General features: G+C 40.7%; 1 protein-coding gene and 1 long non-coding RNA gene across 4 annotated transcripts in view; one reads left to right on the top strand and one right to left on the bottom strand.

Moving 5' to 3' along the window:
* The window catches only part of TEX2 (testis expressed 2), a 106,110-nt gene that overhangs the window by 60,968 nt on the left and 17,615 nt on the right, over positions 1 to 27,527 (bottom strand). The window lies entirely within an intron of this gene.
* LOC309618147 lies at positions 2,759 to 11,885 on the top strand. Its single transcript, XR_014238324.1, has 2 exons — positions 2,759 to 6,065; positions 6,109 to 11,885. It is a non-coding gene; the product is annotated as an uncharacterized lncRNA (long non-coding RNA).

The raw sequence follows: 27,527 nt of genomic DNA, 5'->3' as shown, positions 1-27,527 counted from the left end.
CAATGGCTGGCGGCTGGGGCCAGTAAAACCGACCCTCCCACAGTCACAGCACTGCAGGACAGCCAAGGTCAAGAGGAAGAGCACCTGACTGTTGTCCAGGAACTTTACGTGGTTGGTCCAAGGACACAGCACTGAATGAGGAGGGGACGGGGAGACGGTTAGACAAGGGCTTTTGACACTCATGTCCTGATGCCTTTGCCACCACAGCAATCTGCCTCCTCAAGCATGTCATGGACACTCATTATGATTGCTTGTCCTGGCCTTGGTACCCGCCCTCCGTGCTCTGGCATGAACAGCTCTACCAGGAACTAAGAGCTCAGTTCTCAACAGCTAGCATGTGATTAGCAGGATTGGGAAATAAGAATTCGTTATCCATCTGTCAAGCTAGCATCATAAAAAAGTAGACTCCTGTCCTCTACTATCTCAATTCAATTATAACCAGTCTCAAAAAAAAAAAAAAAAGGGGACAACATTATCTCAAGCCCTCAGGAACTGAAATGTCAAAAAAGGTCATTTCTCACCCAACAGGTCTCCTTCTTCCAAAGCCACCAGCACAAGACCGTGGGTTTTAACACTGATTTTGAGTCTTGTGAGGGGAGGGCCTATAGCTCACATTGTCATATAGGATGATCTTCTGTCAGAGATATGTTTAAACAAAAGTCTGATTTGGTCATGAGCAAAGTGGTGCTAAAGATTAACCCCGTCCAGCCCCAGAATGGATGGGGGTGGCAGAGGCAACGTTGACAAACTGAAGCCAGAGGTCTGGTGTCTGGGAAAACAGTCTCCATCATCAGGTCCACCACTCTGCTGAAAACAACTAACAATGAAATCCATATTTTTTTAAAAATCTGAAAAGCACTGAAGCTTCAACAACTGAGTAAGGAACCACCAGGCCAAAAGGAAGTAAGAACTCCAGAGGGATGAGCCCTACAGAAGCCGCTCTTGCCCTCAAAACATTGGATGATTCTGGCACATTGGAACCTTCATTTTATTGATCTCCTGAGCAGAAATCAAAGCTCAGGGCTGGCTGAGGGGGAGCCATAACTGGAGACTGTTCCACAATGAGCTGGAATGCCAAAGGGCTACATCTATCTACCTGGTAGTAGATGAACCAGAAGCAAAACAGCCCTCACTTAGTTCTGAGAGCTTTGAGGATATTAAGCTAAGTGAAGTAAGCCAGTCACAAAAAAAAATGAATACTGTATGATTCCACTTATATGAGCTAGCTAAAGTAGTCAAATTCAAATAAACAGAAAGTAGGATGGCAGTTACCAGGGGCTGGGGGTAGTAGGAAATAGGGAGTTGTTTTTTAACAGAGATAGAGTTTTGTATGATGAAAAAGGTCAGTAGATCGGTTGCAGAACAATGTGAATATACTTAACACTACTGAATTGCACACTTAAAAACAGGATAGTAAATTTTATGTTATGTACACTTTACCTTAATTAAAAATAAAATTTTAAAAAAATTTCACCATTCAGAACTTTAGAATGAAATAATGTAATATTTTGAACTACTTATCATGCCGACTAAAACAATTCTATTCAAAAAGCTCACACTGTTCTTTAGTGTTTATAGCACCATGTGGTTATGTTCTAAGGCAATACTGTAAATGCAAATGTACTCATTTATGCTCCCATACTTTTGGGGGGTGTGGGAAAGCTATTTAGAGCCAAACGCTCTCCAAACCTTAGCTTTAGTCAGGTATGTTTCAAGGAAGCAGCATATCTCAAACAGTTCTGGAGATGAGTCTTGATGAAAGTCTTCACTATAACTCTCCATTAAAGTTACTATGCCTTATAAAGATGTTCATAGCTCTCATTAAGTTTGAGAAAGCCTCTAATAAGGAAGAGGAAATCAAAAAATAGCTAGAAACAAATGACAATGAAAACACAACAACCCAAAACCTATGGGATGCAGCAAAAGCAGCTCTAGGAGGGAAGTTTATAGCAATTCAATCTCACCTCAAGAAACAAGAAAAATCTCAAATAAACAATCTAACCTTACACCTAAAGCAACCAGAGAAAGAAGAACAAAGAAAACCCAAAGTCAGTAGACGGGAAAAAAATCATAAAGATCAGAGCAGAAATAAATCAAATAGAAATGAAGAAAACAGTAGCAAAGATTGATAAAATTAAAAGTTGGTTCTTTGAGAAGATAAACAAAATTGATAAACTTTTAGCCAGACTCATCAAGAAAAAAAGGGAGAGGATGCAAATCAATAAAATTAGAAATGAAAAAGGAGGAATCACAACTGACACCGCAGAAATACAAAGGATTATAAGAGATTACTACAAATAACAATATGCCAATAAAATGGACAACCACGAAGAAATGGACAAATTCTTGGAAAGGTACAATTTTCCAAGACTCAACCAGGAAGAATTAGAAAATACAAACAGACCTATCACAAGTAATGAAATTGAAACTGTAATTAAAAATCTTCCAGCAAACAAAAGTCCAAGACCAGATGGCTTCACAGGTGAATTCTATCAAACATTTAGAAAAGAGCTAACACCTATCCTTCTCAAACTCTTCCAAAAAAACTGCAGAGGGAGGAACACTCCCAAATTCATTCTACGAGGCCACCACCATCACTCTGATACCAAAACCAGACAAAGATATCACAAAAAAAGAAAATTACAGACCAACATCACTGATGAACATAGATGCAAAAATCCTCAACAAAATACTAGCAAACAGAATCCAACAACACATTAAAAACATCATACACGATGATCAAGTGGGATTTTTCTTCAATATACACAAATCAATCAATGTGATACACCATATTAACAAATTGAGGAATGAAAACCATATGATCATCTCAGTAGACGCAGAAAAAGCTTTTGACAAAACTCAACACCCATTTATGATAAAAACTCTCCAGTAAATGGGTATAGAGTGAACCTACCTCAACATAATAAAGGCCATATATGACAAACCCACAGCAAACATCACTCTCAATGGTGAAAAACTGAAAGCACTTCCACTAAGATCAGGAACAAGACACGGATGTCCACTCTCACCACTATTGTTCAACATAGTTTTGGAAGTCCTAGCCATGGCAGTCAGAGAAGAAAAAGAAACAAAAGGAATACAAATTGGAAAAGAAGAAGTAAAACTGTCACTGTTTGCAGAAAATCCTAAAGATGCCACCAGAAAACTACTAGAACTAATCAGTGAATTTGGTAAGGTTGCAGGATACAAAATTAATGCACAGAAATCTCTGGCATTTCTATACACTAACAACGAAAAATCAGAAAGAGAAATTAAGGAAACAATCAGATTTACCATCACAACAAAAAGAATAAAATATCTAGGAATTAAGGAGGCAAAACACTTGTACTTGGAAAACTATAAAACACCAATGAAAGAAATCAAAGATGACATAAACAGATGGAGAAATATACCATGTTCTTGGATTGGAAGAATCAATATTGTGAAGATGACTATACTACCCAAAGCAATCTACAGATTCAATGCAATCCCTATCAAACTACCAATGGCGTTCTTCACAGAATTAGAACAAAAAATTTTACAATTTGTATGGAAACACAAAAGACCCCGAATAGCCAAAGAAATCTTGAGAAAGAAAAATGGAGCTGGAGGAATCAGGTTCCCCAACCTCAAACTATACTACAAAGCTACAGTAATCAAGACAGTATGATACTGGCACAAAAACAGAAATATAGATCAATGGTACAGGATAGAAAGCCCAGAGATAAACCCACGCACATATGGTCACCTAATTTATGACAAAGGAGGCAAGGATATACAATGGAGAAAGACAGCCTCTTCAATAAGTTGCCTGCTGGGAAAACTGGACAGCTACACATAAAAGAATGAAATTAGAACACTTCCTAACACCATACACAAAAATAAACTCCAAATGGATTAAAGACCTAAATGTAAGACCAGACACTATAAAACTCTTAGAGGAAAACATAGGAAAAACACTCTTTGACATAAACCACAGCAAGATCTTTTTTGACCCACCTCCTAGAGTAATGAAAATAAAAACAAAAATAAACAACTGGGACCTAATTAAACTTAAAAGCTTTTGCACAGCAAAGGAAACCATAAAGACGAAAAGACAACCCTCAGAATGGGAGAAAATATTTGTAAACAAAGCAAGAGACAAAGGATTAATCTCCAAAATATACGAACAGCTCATGGAGCGCAACATCAAAAAAACAAACAACCCAATGAAAAAATAGGCAGAAGACCTAAACAGACATTTCACCAACGAAGACATACAGATGGCCAAGAGGCACATGAAAAGATGCTCAACATCACTAACTATTAGAGAAATGCAAATCAAAACTACAGTGAGGTATCACCTCACACCAGTCAGAATGGCCATCATCAATAATAATAAATGCGGGCTTCCCTGGTGGCGCAGTGGTTGAGAATCTGCCTGCTAGTGCAGGGGACACGGGTTCGAGCCCTGGTCTGGGAAGATCCCACATGCCGCGGAGCAACTGGGCCCGTGAGCCACAACTACTGAGCCTGCGCGTCTGGAGCCTGTGCTCCGCAACAAGAGAGGCCGCGATAGTGAGAGGCCCGCGCACCGCGATGAAGAGTGGCCCCCACCTGCCGCAGCTAGAGGAAGCCCTCGCACAGAAATGAAGACCCAACACAGCCAAAAAATATATATAAATAAATAAATAATAATTAAAGGTGCTAATAATTTTTTTAAAAATAATAATAATAATAAATGCTGGAGAGGGTGTGGAGAAAAGGGAACCCTCTTGCACTGTTGGTAGGAATATAAACTGATACAGCCACTATGGAGAACAGTATGGAGGTTCCTTAAAAAACTAAAAATAGAGCTACCATATAACCCAGCAATCCCACTACTGGGCATATATCCTGAGAAAACCATAATTCAAAAAGAGTCATGTACCACAATGTTCATTGCAGCACTACTTACAACAGCCAGGACATGGACTAAGTATCCATCGACAGATGAATGGATAAAGAAGATGTGGCACATATATACAATGGAATATTACTCAGCCATAAAAAGAAATGAAACTGAGTTATTTGTAGTGAGGTGGATGGACCTAGAGTCTGTCATACAGAGTGAAGTAAGTCAGAAGGAGAAAAACAAATATTGTATATTAACGCATATATGTGTAATCTAGAAAAATGGTACAGAAGAACCTATTTGCAGTGCAGGAATAGAGACACAGACATAGAGAACGGACATGTGGACACAGGAGCGGAAGGTGGGACGAACTGGGAGATTAGGCTTGAGATAAATACACTACCATGTGTAAAACAGATAGCTAGTGGGAACCTGCTGTATAGCACAGGGAGCTCAGCTTGGTGCTCTGTGATGACCTAGATGGGTGGGATGGGGGGGGGGGTCCAAGAGGGAGGGGATATATGTATACATATAGCTGATTCACTTCATTGTACAGCAGAAACTAACACAACGTTAAAGCAATGCAATTATACTGTATTAAAGTAAAGCAATTATACTCCAATTAAAAAAAATTTTTTTAAGTAAGAAAATAAATAAACAAAACTCAGTCACAGAATATTCCAATGGAAAGGGAAGCTCAGATATCGCCTAGTCCTAAGTGAATAAATCAAATAATTTGAAAGTGGAAAAAAAAAAAGAGAGAGAAAGCCTCTAATAAGGGTTTCTCTCCCCAGCATTGATGCAGGATTCTATTCTATCCAGTCTAAAAATAAGGAACAAATCAATGGCTCCCATCTAATCTGAACTCATAAAAAACAAAAGGCCTCAACAGGAAGCCAGTAGCCAACTGCCCTCCCTATCATGAACTCCACGAACCTATCAACCTCAGTGGAGTCAGGGTTAGAATACCAAACATCCATGAAATTTATTTTATTTCTAGTCACTCAAAAAGGTTATCATCATTAATTAGTCCATGAAAAACCAAACAACAATAAATCAGACTGTACAGTGAAAAATGAAGAGCTATCCATACTCGTGCTTCTCTTCATAATCGAATGAATATTTTGCCTTTTACTAAAGATTCATGTGGGGAGGGAAAAAAAATTAAGAGCTATTTCAAGACTCAATGTTGGCATTTATTAGCTCAGGTATAATAACCTCTCTGAATCTGATAGGTTTGTTTTTTGTGAGTTTTTTGGACTAATTTTCTAATAATAACTGCCCTTCCTACCTCTAGCTGTATCTGAAACAATTCAATCTCGGGGTCCTACAGAGACATAAAAAGAGAAAAGAGCTCCTTTCAGGCCACTCACTTATCAGCAACTCCTCCTCTTGGTCCTTCCACATTAGAACAAATAGTAATGTGGCCATTATCATTATCAACATTATTATTATTAATTTCTAACTCATATACTAGATTAGAGGAAGTGCTGAAGGAAGGAAAAAGAGGAGGGAAGCAAGCAACTTTGACTGAAAATTAAACGTGTCTCCAGATGTAGAAAGCACAGTAATACTGCATCTTAAGAGGCAAGCCTGGTTTGGAACATGCCTCATTTCTCAGCAGCATCCCTACTCCTTCAAAATCACTGTTAAAATTCTTCATCTTTGTAAAATTTGGCCCGTTAGATATTTGCTGTCTCTGAACAAGCTTGCACTTGGACATATGATGTATGGGCACCATCTGCTAGCATGGGCTGTGTCGGTCAATAGTCTTAATTCAAAAACATCTCTTGGCAGCGGAAAAGAGTCAAGCTGCATTGTATTGCAGAGGATGTCTTAACATCTCTTATCTGTGCAGTTTTTAACAGCATTTGGTTTTACGAAAAGTAGAGAAGAGCCTCAAGGCTCATTTTTTTCCACTTTGATGCTGCAGAGGAAACGGTGAATCTGGTCGAAAACAACCATAGTAGGAAGTTCTGATTTAGCCTAAAACTCTCAAGTGCGTCTTAATAGCCATCCCTTGATTCATCTAAAGTCAATGAAGCATATGAGAATTGCCAGCAGCCATTCTAATCTGTTAATACTCCACCTCACAAACAAAAATCAATATTGACATTGTAGATAATGAGCTAGTGCTAGGCTTAGTTTCATTTAAAAAGAGAAAAGAAAAAGAAAAGAAAGTACTCTACTACCAGCACAGGCAAGCCTCCCAAGGCACTTAGACCTTGACTGGTAGAAACTCGGAACTCCTTTCCCATGAGTTATTAGGTTCCCAGACCCCCAACTCAAAGTCTCTTCCAGCCCAGCAAAACAACACAAGGTCTATACCACTAGTACACAACAGCTTCACCCTCTGCAGCCACTGCATGGACTTTTACCTGCCATGAGGAAGGCCCACCTGGGAAGAGGGCCACACCCCTGAAGGAAAAAGGTGTTCAAAAGCATCAACATGATTAGAATTTTGCTTTATAGATTGCTATAATAATAGATGGTTCCAGTAATGAATCCAAATACAGTTCACAGTAACTCATTCAAAACCAGGTCATACCTTCAGCACAACCACACGAGGCCTATGGAGGTTTATAAAAGATAACGCCGATACCATTCACGGGGGGCCAGGGTGCGGGGTCTCAAGGAGACAACAGATGGATGTCGTATGATGACATCTATATGAAAGTTCAAAACAAAACAAAACAACCTTAAAGTAATGAAAACTCAGGATAGGTATGCCCAAATCAGATGGTGCTAATGAGTAAAGAAGTCTGGGAAATTGTTTTTTTAAGCAGAACAGTCATGTATGTGACTTAGGAGGAAGAAACGTGAACAAAATAATATGGCAGACATGAAATACCAGCGCGAGGAAAGGCACCGAGATGGGAACAAGTCAATCAAGACAGAACAAGAGTCGCTAAAGATTAGGTTAGCTACAGCTGAAGGGCTGTACTGGGGGGGCACGGGAGGAAGATTAATATTGGAGTTTAGAGGCAGGGAATCAATTGTTCAAAGACTCTGAAGGCTAAGTGTCTGGATTTATATTTAAATCTTAGGAAACAGAACCACTGTAGGTTCTTGAGAAGTTTGAAACCTGGGTGTAAAACAGTTTTGTTCAGGTGAGTGAGTACCTGGAACCTGGGAGACTGTCGTGCTGAAAATCCGGAAGGAGGATGAGCAGAGGGTAGTGGCTGGGGTCACAAAATAGCACATTTCAAAAGCTCGTGGGGTCAAAGGTTAACAAGGGGTGAATCTGAGAAAGAGTAAATGGTGTTCCTTATTCAGTTTTCATTTTTGCAACCATTGATTGATTGATTGATTGATTGATTGATGGCCATGCTGCTCGGCTTGCGGGATTTTACTTCCCTAACCAGGCACTGAACTGAAGCCCTTGCTAGTGAAAGCGTGGAGTCCTAACCACTGGACTGCCAGGGAATTCCCACAACCATTTTAAAGTTTGAGATTATTTCCAAATTAAAAACAACATCAACAACAAAGCAGTTTCCTAACCACTGTTTGGCTTTGGGTCTGTTGTCATATATTGCCCTCTCCCACCTCCCACCGGCCCTTCCAGTCAGAGCTGTCAAACTCAGTTACAGGAGGAGGAAGCCACAGTTTTACTACTCCTTGAATTTTTTAAACTTTAGTTTGAAATAATTATAGACTCTCAGGAAGTTGCATAAGAGAGGTCCTGTGTACATTTCACCAATCGCTCCTTAAATTTTAAAGTCAAACTGCCTTTTTTTTTTTTTTCATGTTTTTTTGGCCATGCCGTGAGGCATTCAGGATGTTAGCTCCCCGACTAGGGATCAAACCCAAGCCCCCTGCAGTGGAAGTGCGGAGTCTTAACCACTGGACTGCCAGGAAAGTCCCTTAAAGTCAAACTTTAAAGTCAAATTCCAAATGGTTAGGAAGTCAAGTTTTAAACACAGACCACCAATTCATCCCTGTAAGAAAAACATATTCCAATAGGCAGAGTGAAACTTCCACTTATAAGGGCTTTCTAATAGTCTTGCTTAAGGTCTTCAATGGTCAACTTTAGGAAGACATCTTCCATAGATACTTCCCAAGTACATGAACAGGCAATTCACCCAAAAGTTCAAATGGCCAATAACAAACGAAAGAGCTCAACTGACTAAATACAACAAAGAATTAGGAAACAAATCAATGAGACAATATTGGTCATCAAATTCCATCTTTAAAATATAACATGTGATGCTGTCAAGGGCATATGGAGACAAACCCTCTATTGCAGACAAACCCTCTATTATGTTGGCACATAATTAGCAAAAACTTTTCTGAAACCCATTCTGCAGTAACTATTAAGCACCTCAATAATGTTCATACCTATACACACACCAGGCAAAAAGGGCTGGGGGGCATTAATGCTAGTTTTCTCCATATAACAGGCTTATCAGTCATTTTTATTTTCTACTTTTTAGGTATTTCCAAATTCTACTAATTAGGTATTTCCAAATACTTCTGTAATCTGGGGGAAATAATTACATGTAAATGTATGTCAATTTAAAAAATAAAATAATTATCTTCAGAATATCAAATTGTACCCACACCTTACCCATGAGAAAACTAAGACGAAGAAAGATTCGTTTTTATAAAATGAGTCACACTGTATGTATGTATGTAATCTGTTTTTACACTCAAGATAACACAGTGAAGTAATCCAGCATCTGAGTATCAGCAAGGCCTTTGGCTTCAGTTCTACCAACTTGGTAGAAGTCTGACCCTCAGGCACATTATTTACCCTAACCAAGCCTCCCTTTCTCCATCTGTCAAATGGGAATGGCAAAAGACGGTTCAGAAGATTAAATAAAACAATTTAGGTAAAGCACTGAGCATGGTCCCTGGTACAGAGCAAGCATTTCCTAAATGTTAACTGTACTTTTAAGTATTTCCTCAAGCCAGTAAAGATTCTTTCACACATGACTTTAAATAGCTTTATAAAATGAATATTCTATAATGTAACCATTTCAACACAGGATACTAGGAATTTTTTGCTATTACAAACAATGCTGCAATATATTATGATGCTATACATAACTTTTGACTGCCTCTCTGATTATTTCCTTAGTAATTATTTTTAGAAGTGGAATTACAGGGTTGAATAAGCATATATAAATTTTCACTTCAATTAAAAAAACACACAATTTCAAGCTCATTGTAAAAAACTTCAAAAACAGATGTATGGAGAGGAAAAGTGAAAATTTCTCCTGCTCTGCCCAAAATCAACTGTTTAGGATGCATCCTCTGTCCTTCTGTATGCATTTATAAATCCACACAAACACGCAAAACTGTTTTTGTTTTTAGTCTTAAATGTAATCATACTATGCATATTGCTTTGCTGTTTGTTTTTCACTTATTATTTCCTGGACCCCTTCCTATGTCAATACATACAAATCTACAGGCATACACACTTTTCCTACCTAGTACAGATATACCATCACCCACTTAATCATTCTTTTATTGATAGAAATTTGAGTTTTTTCCAGTTTTCACACTAGAAAAACTGCTGCCTTGAAAAGCTTTCTATATAGATCTTGTGTACAGAGCAAGTCTTTCATAAAGTGCCCACCTTGAACCCTTGTCAAGAATGAACATTATTTTTAATTATTGTCCATCTGATGGATGGGGAAAAGGCATCTCAATGCTTTGATATCATTTCATGTTTTTTCCCCCATCTGTTTCTCTTCTATTAACTGGCCATTCATGTTTCTTGCCCAAGGGTTTTTCTTATTCACTTTATGTATCATGGATAATGAACACTCTGTCTACCGTATGTGCTGAAAATATTTTTCCCCATCTCTGACTTTTTACCATTATGGGTTTCTTTTTTTTAAACATACAAAGTTTTATATTTTTAGGTATTGAATCTCTCAATCTTTTTCTTTATAGTTGTTGGGTTTTTATTTCCTGAGGAAGCCTTCCTCATTCTATTAGCCTAAAAGCATTACTCTCTGGAATCATTTTAGAAAACACTGACAATAACATATGTAACACACATAATGTTCTCTGTCCCCTATACAAGAATCAAACTTTTAACTTTGGAAAAACTGACTTGATATGGACAATCATATTTTCTAGCTATAATAAACAGTAAAGTATTTGAACTTTTCCCCCTCCAAATCATACTAGTAAACTAGAAAACCTAGTTTACATTATCTGAATCCATTCGTATCTATTAACCATTCAGCTTCTCCATGTGCAAAAAGTATTTTGGATTAATTCTTCATAAATTGAAAAAAGTCTCTGAGAACTTAAAGAAAAAATTAGCCTTTCTTTTTCAGTGAGAAACAATACTTTTCATACATGCATTAGTAGACTTAACCTTGATATAGGGCAGTAAGATCTGATTAAATGTATACTTAATGTCAGAATTGTATTTACAGGTAAGGAATCTGAGGCCCGAAGAAGACAATTTTAAAAAAATCAAGTTTGAGAAGTCTATGTGTGTAAGTGTGTGTAGGGCAGAACAGTGGGAGTGAGAGAAAGGAAGTGACGGGGAGGAGGTGAGAGAAGGGGCATGAAGGAGTGCTTCCCAGAGGCGGTGTGTGCGCTGGCCCTTGAGATTTGACAAGCTGACTGCAGAGACCCAGGGTGGAGAGTACATTCCAAGTGAAGGACAGAGCATGAGTAAAGGGAAGGAGGCAAGAAACCCAAGGCCACGTTCAACACCTGCAAGAAGGCCTAGAGATACCAGGTTCCTGGCAGAGGTCCCAGATGGCCATCTGTCCACACTGTGGTTCCCTCTGAAGAGAACCACTTGCCCACAGGTCCCATGGGTGAGATTTCCCCCATCCCACTCTACCACCACTGAGGATTGTGACAGGGGAGGACCTGGAGAGCAGCCCCGTGATATGACCCGGCCCCAAAGTCCCACCCAAGTGTAAGATTTTGACAACTGTTCAGTTGGTAGTGGAATCAGTCACTGAAGACACAAACCGAGGGAAGCCATGAGGCAGCAGGGGCAGGAGCTCCGAGGAGGACCAAGACCCTCAAATGACAGTGACAGGGCTCACCCCCTTCACCTCTCCTAACCTTGGGTTCTTTCATTGTAAAGGGGGAGGGGGTCCTCCATTGTCTTCAAGGAATTTTCCAGAAAGCTCTAAATTCTATAATTCTGTGAGTCCTACTTAGAGTCCTACTTTTCCATTCTGCACCAGAGATATTCTTGGCAAGTGCTCAAGTCAAGCAAAGGAAACAGAGTACACTTGAACTAATGTGCCTAAAGCAATTAAGTCAAAATATTTTTCTAATAATATTGTAACAGTTCATCCCACATTAACAAACACTTCTAGACCTTCCGGACTTGTCTTGCTTAGCCCAGCTGTAGAAACATCCTTTACCTCTGGTTAAAGGTGGAGAGTGGGCTGAGTCAGCTAAGAATGAGATGCAAATTATCAGCACTTGCAGGTGCCATGGCAACAGATGACATTCGTCCATCTTCCGCCAGACTCTACAAGGGGGCTGCCTCTGCCCTGGCTGTGATAAGGACAGGCTCTCTACCCCAACGCTTCCTTCGTTCTTATTCTGCACAAACATCCCTCCAAGCACAACCTCTTGGCTTCACCCTCTAGTGGATTCACACCACACCAGCTCCACATTCCCACCGCCCTCACTTCTACAGCGCCCTGCAGAGCCCCCCAGGGACACAACTCCCTGCCCTCTCACAAAAAACCATCTGCCTCCTACTCTGCCTGGCTTTTTTTTTTTTTTTTTTTTTTTAATGGAGAGGAGATCATGGTAAGAGAAGGGCTGGCCTCGTTTTCAAGACCAAACCATCATCTGTACCACCCTCTCTAAGTCATTAGCACTGCTATCTACTGCCTGCGAGACATGTACGCGGGCCTGAGCCACTCCCACTGCCAGGGATCTTCATCCCAGCCAGGGAGGGTATGGGGGGAGAGGGTTGGGTACAGGTTGCTGCAGACCCCAGCCAGGAGGTGGCTGTAGCATGTGGACCTGGTCCATGTCCTTGCTGTTTCCAGGAAGTTCCTGAATTAGCATACTGACTTCCTAGTCAGATCCCCCACTGGTGTGATTCTAGGCCTTGTCTCTCATCTAGGCCTCCAATTTTGTCTCCCTCCTTTCTCCCTCTAAGCACATGGCCTTGCCTCTATTCACCAGGAAGGTGGTAAGAGTTGCTATCTTGCCTCCCATATCCATCTATATACACCAATCACTATTCCCATTCTTTGACTAGAAATTCTTCTACCCATTCCTCTCTATTCTCCACCCACACACAGACTCTATCCAGGTCCGAAGAGGTCTACTTCTAAACCCAATAGACCCATCTCATTCCTGTCCACCCCATCCTGACCCCACTCACTCCCTCTCATCCATCAAGGGACCTCTGCTCTTCCAACCACCAAGGCCCCAACCAAAAGAGTCTTCTGACACTCTCTTCTTGATCCTCCAAACCTCTTTAGCTCTCCAAGCCCTGTTGACTCACACCTCACACCTCAGCATTTCTTTCTGACTTTACCCCTTGCCCTCGTCTCCAGCCCACATGGCATTCTGCTGCCAGACTAGCCTTCTTTAAATACTACTCTCATCATGTCACCATTTTGCTCAAAAACCTATCATGTTCTTGTGTCTCATCTAATCTCCTTGGCCTTCAGGGCCCAATACAACCCAGCCCCTCTATCTACTCACCCTCATTTTCAGTTACGCTAAAGTGTTCCCAATATTCTGGCTGGGTGTGATGAGCTCCTGGCTCATGTGAAAACCATCCTCCTTCCCACCTCCCTGTACTGAAAATGCTTTCCCCGCTCTCCTCTGTCTTGTCAAATCCTAGCGTCCTCCATGAAGGCAGTGACGCTTGAACTGAACCCCAGGCCTTCCTTCTAGACAACTCCAGCCCCTCGGGTGACCTACAATATTTACACCACACAAATAACCAAAGGAAGTAAATCCTCAACCAGGAGTAGACTGAGTTCCCAAAGTTCATCAGTAAGTCAACTGTCTGAAATTCAAACTCCATTTATCCTGAAGGAAAATAAATGGGAAATAGGTTCCTAGGCTCACAAAACTTATGCAATCCACAATGTAACAGCTATGGTACAAGTGTACTTTTCCAACTACACAGAACCACTCTTTATAACACACTCAAAAGAAAAACACACTCTGATTTCAGATAATGTCAGGACCCTAGAATGAGGGCCACACTCCAGAAAAAGACAATTCTAGAGACTAGGAAGCCAAAGGCCCAGGGGGTAAATCCAGACACTTTTCACCCATCTGCCCCAACCAGACTTCTAGAGTCTGAACTCCAGTTTCCAATCCAGCCCATGGACGTGAGTCTGCTTTAATTCACGTGTAAAATTTTCTCATTCAACAGAAGCAAGCCCCTGGAAAAGGGCAGAGGAATTGGGTCTGCCTGCTCCCAGACACACAGGAGCCCAGGCAGCAGTCACAGGAAACACCCCTTCCCGGGACGGTTCCAGGCTGCAGAGAGACTGCTGCAATGACCTCCAAGCATTGCCACAGAGAAAGGCATCAGGGAGAACATGGGAAATTCTTTATTGTGTCCAGAGAATGGAGCAGGGCACACGGGTCTAATTTTAGCACACATAGGAATTTGGTGCCCACTCTCCCGTGGGGACTAGGCTCTAGGGTCAGGGAAAAAAGCTATCTATAGCCAAAATCACCCTTGAGAATCTCCTGAGTCTCCCACAAAGTACTGTACACGTGCTTCAGGCGACCTCATGTAGTCATTATTGTACCCATTCAAGTTTCAGAAACTTCAAGGCTGACTAAAGGACGGAACTAAAGGAAAGGCTGAACGTGGGCTGGCCTTTGACATCACTCTGCCCCTAGGAAGACTAGCAAATCCCTAATGTGGATGGGAGCTTCTCCGGGGCTCCTGCCTGCTTGCAGCATTTGCTTTATCTTGTTTTAATATTAAGCCTCTGTGACTCTAGTACACATTAACAAATGTATTTGTTGTGAGGATTAAGGTGGAAGGTGGTTAGTTTTCTGAAGTGAGCTGAGAACTGGACGGGCCCCATGGTGCACAGAAAAACCTGGTTGAGAACTCTGGCACTGAAGAGATCCAGCTTCAGATCACAGGTCCACTGCTTACCGGCGTGTGACTGTGGACAAGTCACTGCAAAAAGCCTCTTTTTTCCTCATATATAAGTAAAGTGGAGATAATAGTGCCTACACCTCACAGGGGCTGCTGGGAAAATTAAGAAAGTACATTCAGCATATGTAAGCTATTATTCTCAGCATCCACAGCAGGCATGAGCACATCTTTTGTACCCACGCAAACTTGGCCAGAGTTGACCCCACCAGCCATGTTACCAAGGATGAAACAGATAGCTTGTCTCTACCTTCTCGAATCGCTTGAACTAGACTGTCCCATTTGATCTCAGGTTTAGTTCAGGCAGCTGTGACCATTAAGAATGACAAACATAGGGGCAAAGTAGAAAAATGGGAAGGTCTATACGTTATAATACAAAATGAAAAAGCAGACTTTGGGATTATGTGCATACATCAAACACAACTACGCAAAAAGTACATACAATCAACAGGATCCCAGGAGGCTACAGAGACTAATAGTTGGTGCTTCACTGTAAATTATCTTCACTTTTAGTGCAAAGCTTTTAAAAGGATCATTTTTAAAATGAGGGCACTGAATGAGATCTGCAGTTTTACTAACCTTTTTTTCTTTCTCTTCCCCAGGCTGGCAAGAGTCTAACAAACGATGTTTAACAGTAATTGATTGATTCTGTGTACTATTTTTCCATTTCAATGCTAATCCAAATTTTAGCCAACAATCCACATTTACAAAGGGTTCATAATAACATTATGAAAACAAATCACTGCCACAGGTGTGATAATGATAAGCACAGCTAAGTAAACAAGAAACAATTAGTTGCTCTATCAAAAATATGAGGCACTCATATTCAAGGTCAATCTCATTCTAAAGGAATTAGCATGCTCAGCTTGGGGAGTGAGACCTGACACCAGCTCTAGTAACAATGTCTAGAGTTAGACCAATCCTGTCTCAGAAAGTCCTATTATGTCATCCACAGCCAATCAGAACTTGGAATCCGCACAAAACCATACAGACTTGCAATTCCCAACAAAAGCAAGGAAACTTGATGTTTTGGGTAGCTTTGGTGTCCTTATCCTGGGTTAAGGTATAATTTCTGTTAAGCCTTTTGAAACGCCGGAAACAGTCCCCTGGCTCCCGTGGGTTCCTTTGCAGATGCGGTTGGAACCATCAGGCTCAGTCAGCTCCACGCAGCAGACTGTGGTGGGACAACTGATCGGCCGCCCTAAGCGCCTGCTTAATCCTAGCTCTCAAAGGGCAGATGCACCTTGGGATTGGGCAGAGGGGAGCTGTGCCAGAAAACCCTAAGAAACATCTGCACACGGATGACTCAGCCACCCCTTCCCACCTCGGTGCTTATCATGACTGAGGAGGAGGGACTGGAAGACATATATTGATAATTTGAAAACACTGCCCTATGTATGTGCACGCACGCCCCCCACCCCCCCAATGCCTACCACAGAATTGAGACTCACGGGTCTAAATCAACTTGCAATATCAGAAATGCATTACACTTACTTAAATACACACACACACTCACACACACACACACACACACACACACACACAGAAAAAGGTGATGGATTCACCAGGAGCTCAGTTGGAGACACAGTACCAGCTATTCCCGGGCACCAGTAACTAGTTAATCCAGCCTACACAGAAGGCATCACCTGAGAGGCAAATTGCTTTGTAAGAGGCTACTGCTCTGTACCTACAGGAAAAAAAAGGCCTATCTCCATCAAAGCTAATCAATCAACGACTTCAGATATTTTAAATAAGGAATCAGAGGTGGGCCACTGCTTCCACAGGCACAGGACACAGTCGGACTGAGTCCTGCTCCTGATCTTTGATACGCCTGCCTCACTGTTTGCCCCTCGAGTTGTGGCCTCACCTCCTGCGGCTGGTCCCAACCACCCCACTCCCACCGCTCCGCCAGCCCAGCCCCTGCAGCCGGGGCCTCCAGAGCTGCCCATTCCCGAAAGTCTGTTTCATTGCTGTCTCAAGGCCCAAAACAGAACAGAAGGCAGAAATGAAAGGCAAATAGAATAAAAAAGAAACTTGGATGCACAAAGTAACAAGAGAAAAGGCTGTTTCTCGGACAATCAAGGAAAATAAGCACAAGTAGCATTTCATAACCGGAAATACGTACAACTGCACAGCATGAAACCAAACTGTCTAATCTAATTCTGGAGGCACTATAAACTTGATGGCCGTACGGGGGCTCCATTTGACGTTTCAAAGAATCAAAAATTGTAAAGTTGTGATCTTGATATTTTTCTATTCACAGGTCCAATAATTGCCTAACAGCAGTGTCCTGCCCTTTCCCAGATGATTAGTGCTGAGTTTGTTGTTGGCTTTTCTTCTTCCAGCTTATGTGGGTCCTCAGAGAGTACTCTCTGCTAAAGCAAAATGCCAAAACAGGAGCAGAACTTTCTGGCCATCCACGTGCAATTAGGATCCCATAAAAATCCCACTCAGATAACTCAGCACCTAAAAGTGCACTGCCTGGGCCAGCTGAGGCTCACTGGAAAGAGCGCCAGTTCAGGAGAAGCCTCGCTGGGTCTGGATTTTCTGATCTGTCAAATGAGGGTCATGATGGTGAAACCCCAGCCCTCAGATTGTTAGGAGAAAGAATAAATAGCATAGCACTTACAAAGCTACAGTAATCAAGACAATATGGTACTGGCACAAAAACAGAAACATAGATCAATGGAACAAGATAGAAAGCCCAGAGATAAACCCATGCACCTATGGTCAACTAATCTATGACAAAGGAGGCAAAGATATACAATGGAGAAAAGACAGTATCTTCAATAAGTGGTGCTGGGAAAACTGGACAGCTACATGTAAAAGAATGAAATTAGAATACTCCCTAACACCATACACAAAAATAAACTCAAAATGGATTAGAGACCTAAATATAAGACTGGACACTATAAAACTCTTAGAGGAAAACATAGGAAGAACACTGTTTGACATAAATCACAGCAAGATCTTTTTTGATCCACCTCCTAGAGTAATGGAAATAAAAACAAAAATAAACAAGTGGGACCTAATGAAACTTCAAAGCTTTTGCACAGCAAAGGAAACCATAAACAAGACGAAAAGACAACCCTCAGAATGGGAGAAAATATTTGCAAATGAATCAACGGACAAAGGATTAATCTCCAAAATATATAAACAGCTCATTCAGCTCAATATCAAAGAAACAAACACCCCAATCCAAAAATGGGCAGAAGACCTAAATAGACATTTCTCCAAAGAAGACATACAGACGGCCACGAAGCACATGAAAAGATGCTCAACATCACTAATTATTAGAGAAATGCAAATCAAAACTACAATGAGGTATCACCTCACTCCTGTTAGAATGGGCATCATCAGAAAATCTACAAACAACAAATGCTGGAGAGGGTGTGGAGAAAAGGGAACCCTCTTGCACTGTTGGTGGGAATGTAAATTGATACAGCCACTATCGAGAAAAATATGGAGGTTCCTTAAAAAACTAAAAATAGAATTACCATATGACCCAGCAATCCACTACTGGGCATATACCCAGAGAAAACCGTAATTCAAAAAGACACATGCACCCGAATGTTCATTGCAGCACTATTTACAATAGCCAGGTCATGGAAGCAACCTAAATGCCCATCAACAGACGAATGGATAAAGAAGTTGTGGTACATATATACAATGGAATATTACTCAGCCATAAAAAGGAACGAAATTGAGTCATTTGTTGAGACGTGGATGGATCTAGAGACTGTCATACAAAGTGAAGTAAGTCAGAAAGAGAAAAACAAATATCGTATATTAATGCATGTATGTGGAACCTAGAAAAATGGTACAGATGAGCCAGTTTGCAGGGCAGAAGTTGAGACACAGATGTAGAGAATGGACATATGGACACCAAGGGGGGAAAACTGCAGTGAGGTGGGGATGGTGGTGTGCTGAATTGGGCGATTGGGATTGACATGTATACACTGATGTGTATAAAATTGATGCCTAATAAGAACCTGCAGTATAAAAAAAACAAGCAAAACAACTAATACTAAACTTTCATTGGGTTATTTGTATGGAAATATGTTAATATAAATGTTTCAGACATTACATGACATTTCTAAAAATCTTATATTTGTATTTGTATTGAAATATGTATGGAAATATGTTAATATAAATGTTTCAGACATTACATGAAATTTCTAAAAATCTTATATGTTCTGGTATAATGTTATAAGTAATAATCCTAGTTATTACTTTAAAATGTATATCTCAGAAATAACTAATTTTCTTGTCAACTGCATTATTATGAACTTTCATCAAATCTTTAACCGTGGTCATTTTTAAGTCTTTTGTCATTTACAGACAGTTCTGGGTGTACTCTGATGATTTTGCAAATATGTTCCTATAAAAGGGTTTCATCTTCAAGAAATTCATGGAAAAGACTCTGACAAGTACAGGTTTCTGGTAACTGACTGTACTGCTGAACTGAATGAATAAGCATTTTCAGAACTCTAATGAAAAACTGATGAACTCATAAAAGTGCTAACAAAAGATCAAGATAAAAAAAAATTAATTACATGGGACTGAGTGAACTGATGAGGATGAGTATAATTTTTGTGACTTTCTGTCTGAATTTAAAAAAAAAAAAAAAATCCCACAAGGACTCAGAGGCAAAGAATATACAAATCAATTTTCACTGCAAAGTAAAGGAGCTGTTACAGTGGAGGATTACTGGACTGAATGTCAATATTATGACATAGTATGAGTGTGTTTCATGTTTGGTAATTGCAATCATTGTTGCTTTTGTTGTGGTCATCCATGTACAATGCTTGGTGTCAGTCTATTTATCTCTTGTAAAAATAAAATACAGTGTGTGTGTGTGAAAAAAAAAAAAATAGCATAGCACTTCATAAACTGTAAAGTTTGGGCACCTGACAGCATAGCAGTGTTGTTATAATTAACCACATTGCTCTCTCCCCCTGGATACAGTGGAGTAAAGTATAACAAGGTACTATCACTACTTGTTCTCAAAAGAACCTATCTGTTTGGCCGATATTCTATGTAAATAAAGATGTATCATGGTTATTCTTTTCTTGAGAAAATATACGTTTTTTTTTTTCCTCCAAAAACTTTATGACAGCCATTTAAATTTCCATGGCAAAGAACACCATTTATGTACTGAACAGTATGTGTGCCCCAGTCAACTAAAAAGCAGCAGTAGTTATTTCTGGGAGGGAGGAGGGCCAAGGGTCATGGAGATCCAGGAGATACACGGACCTGAATCAATAACAACAGTTAAATTTTACGTGGCTTTAAGTGCTGTACCAACAATATCTCATTTAAGCCTGACAACCCTCTGAGATAGGTACTACTATTATTTCCACATTTTACAGGTGAAGAAAAAGACCGAAAGTGGTTTAGGCAACTTACCAAGGTAACAAAGCTACTCACTAGCAGAGCTAGGACTCCAAGGCCATGCTCTTCACCACTGCACTACACTGCCTCGTTCAGCTATTTCCACAGACAAATCAATCTCGAGTCAACAGAAGCTTTCTACAGGTGCTCTGTGCTTCAAGAAAGAGTTCCATCCTTTCGACATTTACTGAGCACTAGCTACAGGCCAAGCCAAAGACCTTCACCCTATCTGTCCAGGGGTGCATCAATTCCAGGGTGGACCTTGTGTCTAAAGACAACTCAGGAAAGCACTGAAAAGTGCTTAAAAAAAACACCATAGTAATGCACAGAATGGGCTATAAAATACTTTATTCTATTGTTATAGGTTCCTCAAAACCTGCTTGGGATAACAATCAATTCATTAAGGACATATGCTCCATGGTGGGAAGACTTTCCTATGGTATAATAAACTACAGTTTACAGCAGAAAGCAATCCTGAAGGCCTACATCAGCCCCCAGCCCTACCTATCCTATCCCACCCCTCTAATTCATTGCTCTGTATAAGTAAATGTTCTATTACATACATGCAATAGATCATAAAACCCCCAAATACTGCATACCCATTTTTGTGTGCTATGGGAACATATTTCCACCTTTAGGGAAGTTGGTTACAATTAGCTGGGACTTCACTGAGACACTAGGAGAGGCTACAGCAGGTGAGGCGCCCTACGAGGCTCCAGCTGCAGCAAATGTTCAATCCACACCACTGAGCATCTGGTGACTTTACTGATGTCTCTGTCTTCCCTTTTATACTGGCTGTCTCAGGCAGTTGCTAACCACAGATTTTCCCAATGTAAACTACTCCACGAAATGTTCATCTTAAGTGTCTCAAGGTACTACCATACAGAAATTAACTTCAAAAATAACACCTAGTTAAAAAAAAACTCTTATTTTCCTCTCAATTTATTAGGTATATAAAGCAAGCATTTGGAGTTGATTGTAGATCTCTTAATTTCACAATTTATGTACTGTTACAGCTCTGTTTGCACAAACATTTTAATTTAAGCCAAACTTTTCTAGTTGGACACATGGAATTTAAGCCCTGAGAGCAGAGACCATGATTTAGCATTCAGCACTCGTCCTTTGTAACCTGCCTTACAATTCACAAAGCAGCACAGTACTTGAGCAGACCTCAGGGAGCTTACAGAGGTGGCAGGGAGAGACAATCAAATAATCAATGCAAGAATGAAAGAGCTATGAAGGAACAGATCACAGCCAGCAGGGAGATCTGATCAGTCTGAGCATCAGTCATGGAAGGGTCCCTAGAGCAAGTGGGATCAGGCTGACATCTCAAGGATGAGTCAGAGTTGGCTAAGGGGTGGTAGTGTGGGGCAATCCAGAGGAGAGAATGGCATGAGCATGAACCTGAGGCAGAAGCATGGCCTAATGGAGGAGCCCTAGGAAGCCCCTTGGATGTGGGTATAGTGTGCATAGCATGAGACTGCAGAGGTGGGCAGGGACCAGGTTATGCAGGGCTTTGAAGGCCACATTGAGGAACTGGCCTTTATCCCAAGAGTGGTGAGGAACAACTGAACGGTTATTGTATGTGGTCTGGAGGCGGGTATGGAGGTCATCAGATGTATATTCTGAAAAGCTCACTCTGGCTAAAGTGTGAAAGCAGACTTAAAAGAGGCAAGAAGGGGTTCAGGGAGGTCATTTAGACTCTTACAACATTTTAGGTGAGAGACAACGTTAGCCCAGACAAGAGAGGTGGCTTTGAAGATGCAAGGAGGGACTTGAGAGAGTTAGAAGATGAAATGCATGGGACGCAGTGGGTGGGAAACAGAGTGAGGAAGAAGATGCTCTTAAGGACGAGCCTTAGGCTTTGGGCTCACAAGACTTTAGGCTCACAAGAAGGATAGTGGTCAGTGGTCCCATTCACCAAGTATGGGAATAAGAGGAGGATTGGGTTTAGGAGGAATGTAGTAGGCTCAATTTGGGACATCTTAAAGTCACACACTTGTTGACCTCCAAGGGTTGATGTCAGAAAGGTGTTGAAAGTTCTGGTTCAGTAACTGATACTATTACGTATCTACCCAGATGGGAGACTAACGGTTCCTTATAAATAACCTAAAACCAGTAGAAAGAGAGCTTGGATAATGAAGTATTTTCTTAAAGTCATGAGCTTCTAACAATACTGTGCAAGCAACATATGAAACAAAACCACCTCAGAAATGTCGGCATAAGTTCCGCTTTTGGGAATATGCCTTTCAAGAGAAATTTAATTCCATTTACTATTCTACACAAAAAATTCTTCAAATTTTGGCATCCTAATTTAAACTAGGCAGCAAACAAGAGACTTCAAAATGGAGAAGGAAAAGTAACTATTCCCTAAAATGAACCATGAGGGGTCTTTGCGTTACCCAAACAGCTCATTTAGTGTGCACTAATTCACTCAAAGTTTTGAGTTAAGAGTAAGAGAAGAGAATTAACTTTTACTGAAGATTTATATCTCAGACACATCAAGACACTCTTCATTTAATCTTCATGGCCCTATGAGGCAGGAATTGTGTTCCCATTTTCCAAATGAGTAAACTGAGATGGAGAAGTTGAGAAACTTACCTAAGGCATTGTAACTAGTAAGGGCAGAAATGCCAATCAAGGGCTTCCCTGGTGGCGCAGTGGTTGAGAATCTGCCTGCTAATGCAGGGGACACGGGTTCGAGCCCTGGTCTGGGAAGATCCCACATGCCGCGGAGCAACTAGGCCCGTGAGCCACAACTACTGAGCCTGCACGTCTGGAGCCTGTGCTCCACAACAAGAGAGGCCGCGACAGTGACAGGTCCACGCACCGCGATGAAGAGTGGCCCCCGCTCGCCACAACTAGAGAAAGCCCTCACACAGAAACGAAGACCCAACACAGCCAAAAATAAATAAATTAAAAAAAAAAAAAAAAAGAAACGCCAATCAAACAAGTCTAGGCAAGTCCCTTTACCAAGGTCCAAGACCAGGAAAGGGAAGAAGCAGCTATTTCCTTGGTGTCAATCCTCTGCTGTGGAGGTCAAATGTTGGGATGTTTAGTTTGAAAAGTTATTGTTTTTTTTAAATCATCACCTGCAATTCAGTAACTATATTCTTAGCCTTAAGATAACTTTAATTTTTTTTTAAATAAATTTATTTATTTATTTTTGGCTGCGTTGGGTCTTCATTGAGCTCTGGTTGCGGCGAGCAGAGGTTACTCTTCGTTGCACTGCACGGGCTTCTCATTGCGGTGGCTTCTCTTGTTGGGGAGCACAGGCTCTAGGCGCGAGGGCTTCAGTAGTTATGGCCCACGGGCTCAGTAGTTGTGGCACACAGGCTTAGTTGCTCCACAGCATGTGGGATCTCCTCAGACCAGGGCTCGAACCCGTGTCCCCCTGCACTGGCAGGCGGATTCTTAACCACTGCGCCACCAGGGAAGCCCGATAACCTTAATTTTTAAAGAGTTGTCTTTGTCAATTCAATCCTCTCTGCTTCAGCTTCTTAAAAAGAGTTTTACTTGGTAAGACATATAAATCACACCCAAAAAGGCTTTATAAGGTTTAGTTATAACTGCTTATAAAATTCGGATCAAAATGTAAACTCAAATCTCAAAAAACCAAATGTTTGTTTTCCATCAAATGTCTACTTCATGTTTCCAGCCAAAATCCATTGAAACTATGGTGAATAAGCTACCCCTAACTTATAAAACAATTTTGCAAAAACCACTTATTCTTAAGCCAAACTCAGAACTTATCTTCCTAAAGAAATAATGCTATGAGGTAAGTTCCTTGCCAGGCCACCAGAGCTTAACAACTCAAATGGTCAACCAAGGATTCTATGTGTGCTAACAGGAAATATTACATAGTCCTTACAAATAGCAAGTAGGTACACTATATAGAAATGGGCAATATGCAAATAGAATCATGATAAATGAGGGGAAAAATAAAAACTAGTAAGTACACTGATTACACAATGTTTAAAAATGTAAATGTATGTTTGATATGCTAGAGTGGGATAGAGTTTAATTTTCTTTTATGAAGATGTAGATACACACACACATACACACACATATACACACACACATTATGTATGTATGTGTGCATATGGAAGTATAGGTATGTACGTGTATGTGTGTATGTATCTGTGTGTATAAAGCTCTTCGTCACCAAATGTTTTAAAGTCTATTAACCCTCCAGGCACCTGAGACAGCAGCTCTTCTCAACTTGGCACTGCCCGCCGACAGCCCGGCTCACAACCCCTGCCTGGCACAGACTCAGGTGGGCCACTGGCTCAGGTGCTGGGCAAAGTGACTGAGGCAACACTGAGGGCGGAGCTGGAGTTACAAAAGGAAGAAGGGAGCAAGGGGCAGGTGGCCTCAGGCAGGTGAGGCAGGCATCGGGTAGGGCGGAAAGAGCATGAGTTTCTGACTCAGAAAGACCGGGTGCAAACCCTAGCTCGGCCCCTCACCAACTGTGTGACCTCAAGCAAGTTACATGATCTTTCTGAGCTTCAGTTTTTCTTCTACAAAATGGGAAAAATAAAGTCTACCTCATCGCATCTGTGTGAGGGACAAAGGAATTCTACACTAGCTCCTGTACAGGCTTTTCCTCACATGGCTAGAACCCTTCCTTTCTTGACCAGTTTAGAGTCAGTTTCCTCATCTGCCAAGTGGCGACAGTAACAATAGGATATCTGAGGACTAAAGGAAGGCGTATGGCAATGGATCTGTCAATTGCAGCCCTATACAAACACCGGTTATCAATGTATCCTGGGACTATGGGGTAACGGGAATAACCGTAGGGTTCATTGACATGTCACGTGTGAAAAAATGTTTTGAATGGAGGCAGCAGCACTGGCGGAAATATACTGCTTCCTAAAAGATTGTTTTATAATTCTGTGATTCAATGCTTAAAAATGATATTCAGAAAAAAATAGCCTTAGGCCAACAGCTGCAATACTCCACCCTGCACCCAGGCCCCCTGTGTCTGAGACTCAGGGCCACGCTCAGGTCAGATGGCCTCTGGATGTGGTGAGCACCGCAAGGAAAGCATTCAGGTTGTTAGACCCCGTGGAGTGACCGGTGAAGGGTTGGTTCATGCATTTTACTCTTACTTTTTATTTACTTTGAAAATTTCCTAATTTTTCTTTTTTTTTAAATTTAGTATGGTCGACATACAATATTATGTTAGTTTCAGGTGTACAACAGTGACTTGACATTTAAACACATTACGAGATGATCACCATGATAAGTCCAGTAACCTGTCACCATAAAAAATTATTCCAGTATTACTGACTATATTCCTTATGTTGTATATTACATTCCCATGACTTATTTATTTTATAACTGAAGTTTGTACCACTTAATCCTCTTCACCTATTTTGCCCAACCCACAACCCTCTTCCCCTCTGGCAACCACTAGTTTGTTCTCTGTATCTGTTTCTGTTTTGTTTTGATTTTTTTAGATTCCACATAAAAGTGAGATCATACGGTATTTGTCTTTCTCTGACTTATTTCACCCAGCATAATACCCTCTAGGTACGTCTGTGTTGTTGCAAATGGCAAGATTTCATTCTCTTTTATGGCTGAGTAATATTCCATTGTATAATATAACACATCTTTATCCATTCATCTATCTACGGACACTTAGGTTGTTTCCATACCTTGGCTATTGTAATAATGCTGCAGTGAACATAGGGATGCACGTTATCTTTTTGAATTATGGTTTTTGGTTTTCTTAAGGTAAATACCCAGAAGTGAAATTGCTGTATCATATGTAGTTCTATTTGTAATTTTTTGAGGAACCTCCCATACTGTTTTCCACAGTGGCTGCACCAATTTACATTCCCAACAACAGGGCACAAGGGTTTCCTTTTCTCCACATCCTTGCCAACACTTGTTATTTGTTGTCTTTATGATGATAAGTCATTCTGACAGGTGTGAGGTGATACTTCATCGTGGTTTTGATTTGCATTTCCCTGATTAGTTTTATTGAGCATCTTTTCATGTGTCTGTTGGCCATTTGTATGTCTTCATGGGAGAAATGTCTATTTACGTCCTCTGCCCATTTTTTAATCAGATTGTTTTTTAATATTAAGTTAATTATAATTTGGATATTAACCCCTTATCAGATATATCACTCACAAATATCTTCTCCCATTCAGTAGGCTGCCTCTTCACTTTGTTGATGGTTTCCCTCACTGTGCAAAATCTATAGATTCCATGCAACCACTCTCAAAATACCAATGGCATTTTTCACTGAACTAGAACAAAAAGTCCTAAAATTTGTATGGAACCACAAAAGACCCCGAATAGCCAAAGCAATCTTGAGAAAGAAGAACAAAGCTGGAGGTATCACATTCCCTGATGTCAAACTATACTACAAAACTATAATAATCAATACAGTATGGTACTGGCACAAAAACGGACATATAGATCAATGGAACAGAATAGAAAGCTCAGAAATAAACTCACACTTATATGATCAATTAATCTACGACAGAGAAGGCAAGAGTATACAATTGGGAAAAGATAGCTTCTTCGATAAATGGCGTTGCGAAATCTGGACAACTACATGCAGAAGACTGAAACTGGGCCATTTTCTTACACCATCTACAAAAATAAGCTCAAAATGGATTAAAGACTTAAATGTAAGACCTGAAACCATAAAACACCTAGAAGAAAACATAGGCAACACACTCTTTGACATCAATCTTTTAGATCTGTCTCCCTAGGTGAGGGCAACAAAAACAAAAATAAACAAATGGGCTCATGCATTTTAAAGACCACTGGGCATGCATAACATCAGAAAGCTAGATTCAGTGGCAGAGCTTGAAGCCAACTGGAGAGCAAGCAGGGAGATGCTCAGTCTGCTTTGAACCTCGGCCAAGAGGCAACTTCATCTCTCCTCCTGTTCTTGCCACAGGAAAACTGACAGTAAGAAAAAGAGGGCACTAAACCAGATAAGGCCAGATCATTCTCTCCAAAGGTCACTGACACCGAAGTCCTGACTCTTCAAAAGGTCCTTCAAATTAATCAGTCAAAATCTCTGCAAAGAAGTCTCACTGAATTCCATGGCCTCAAAGACAACTGTTATTCCCCCAAATTTGTTGCAGTAAAAATAATGGCAGGACTCAGCTCAAACGCTTCCTCCTCAGAAAGACCTTCTTGGCC

The sequence above is a fragment of the Balaenoptera borealis genome, assembly GCF_965194805.1.
Source record: "Balaenoptera borealis genome assembly, chromosome: 20".
Lineage (NCBI taxonomy): Eukaryota > Metazoa > Chordata > Mammalia > Artiodactyla > Balaenopteridae > Balaenoptera > Balaenoptera borealis.
The sequence above is the reverse complement of the archived record's forward strand: the minus strand, read 5'-3'. Positions and strand labels throughout refer to the sequence as shown.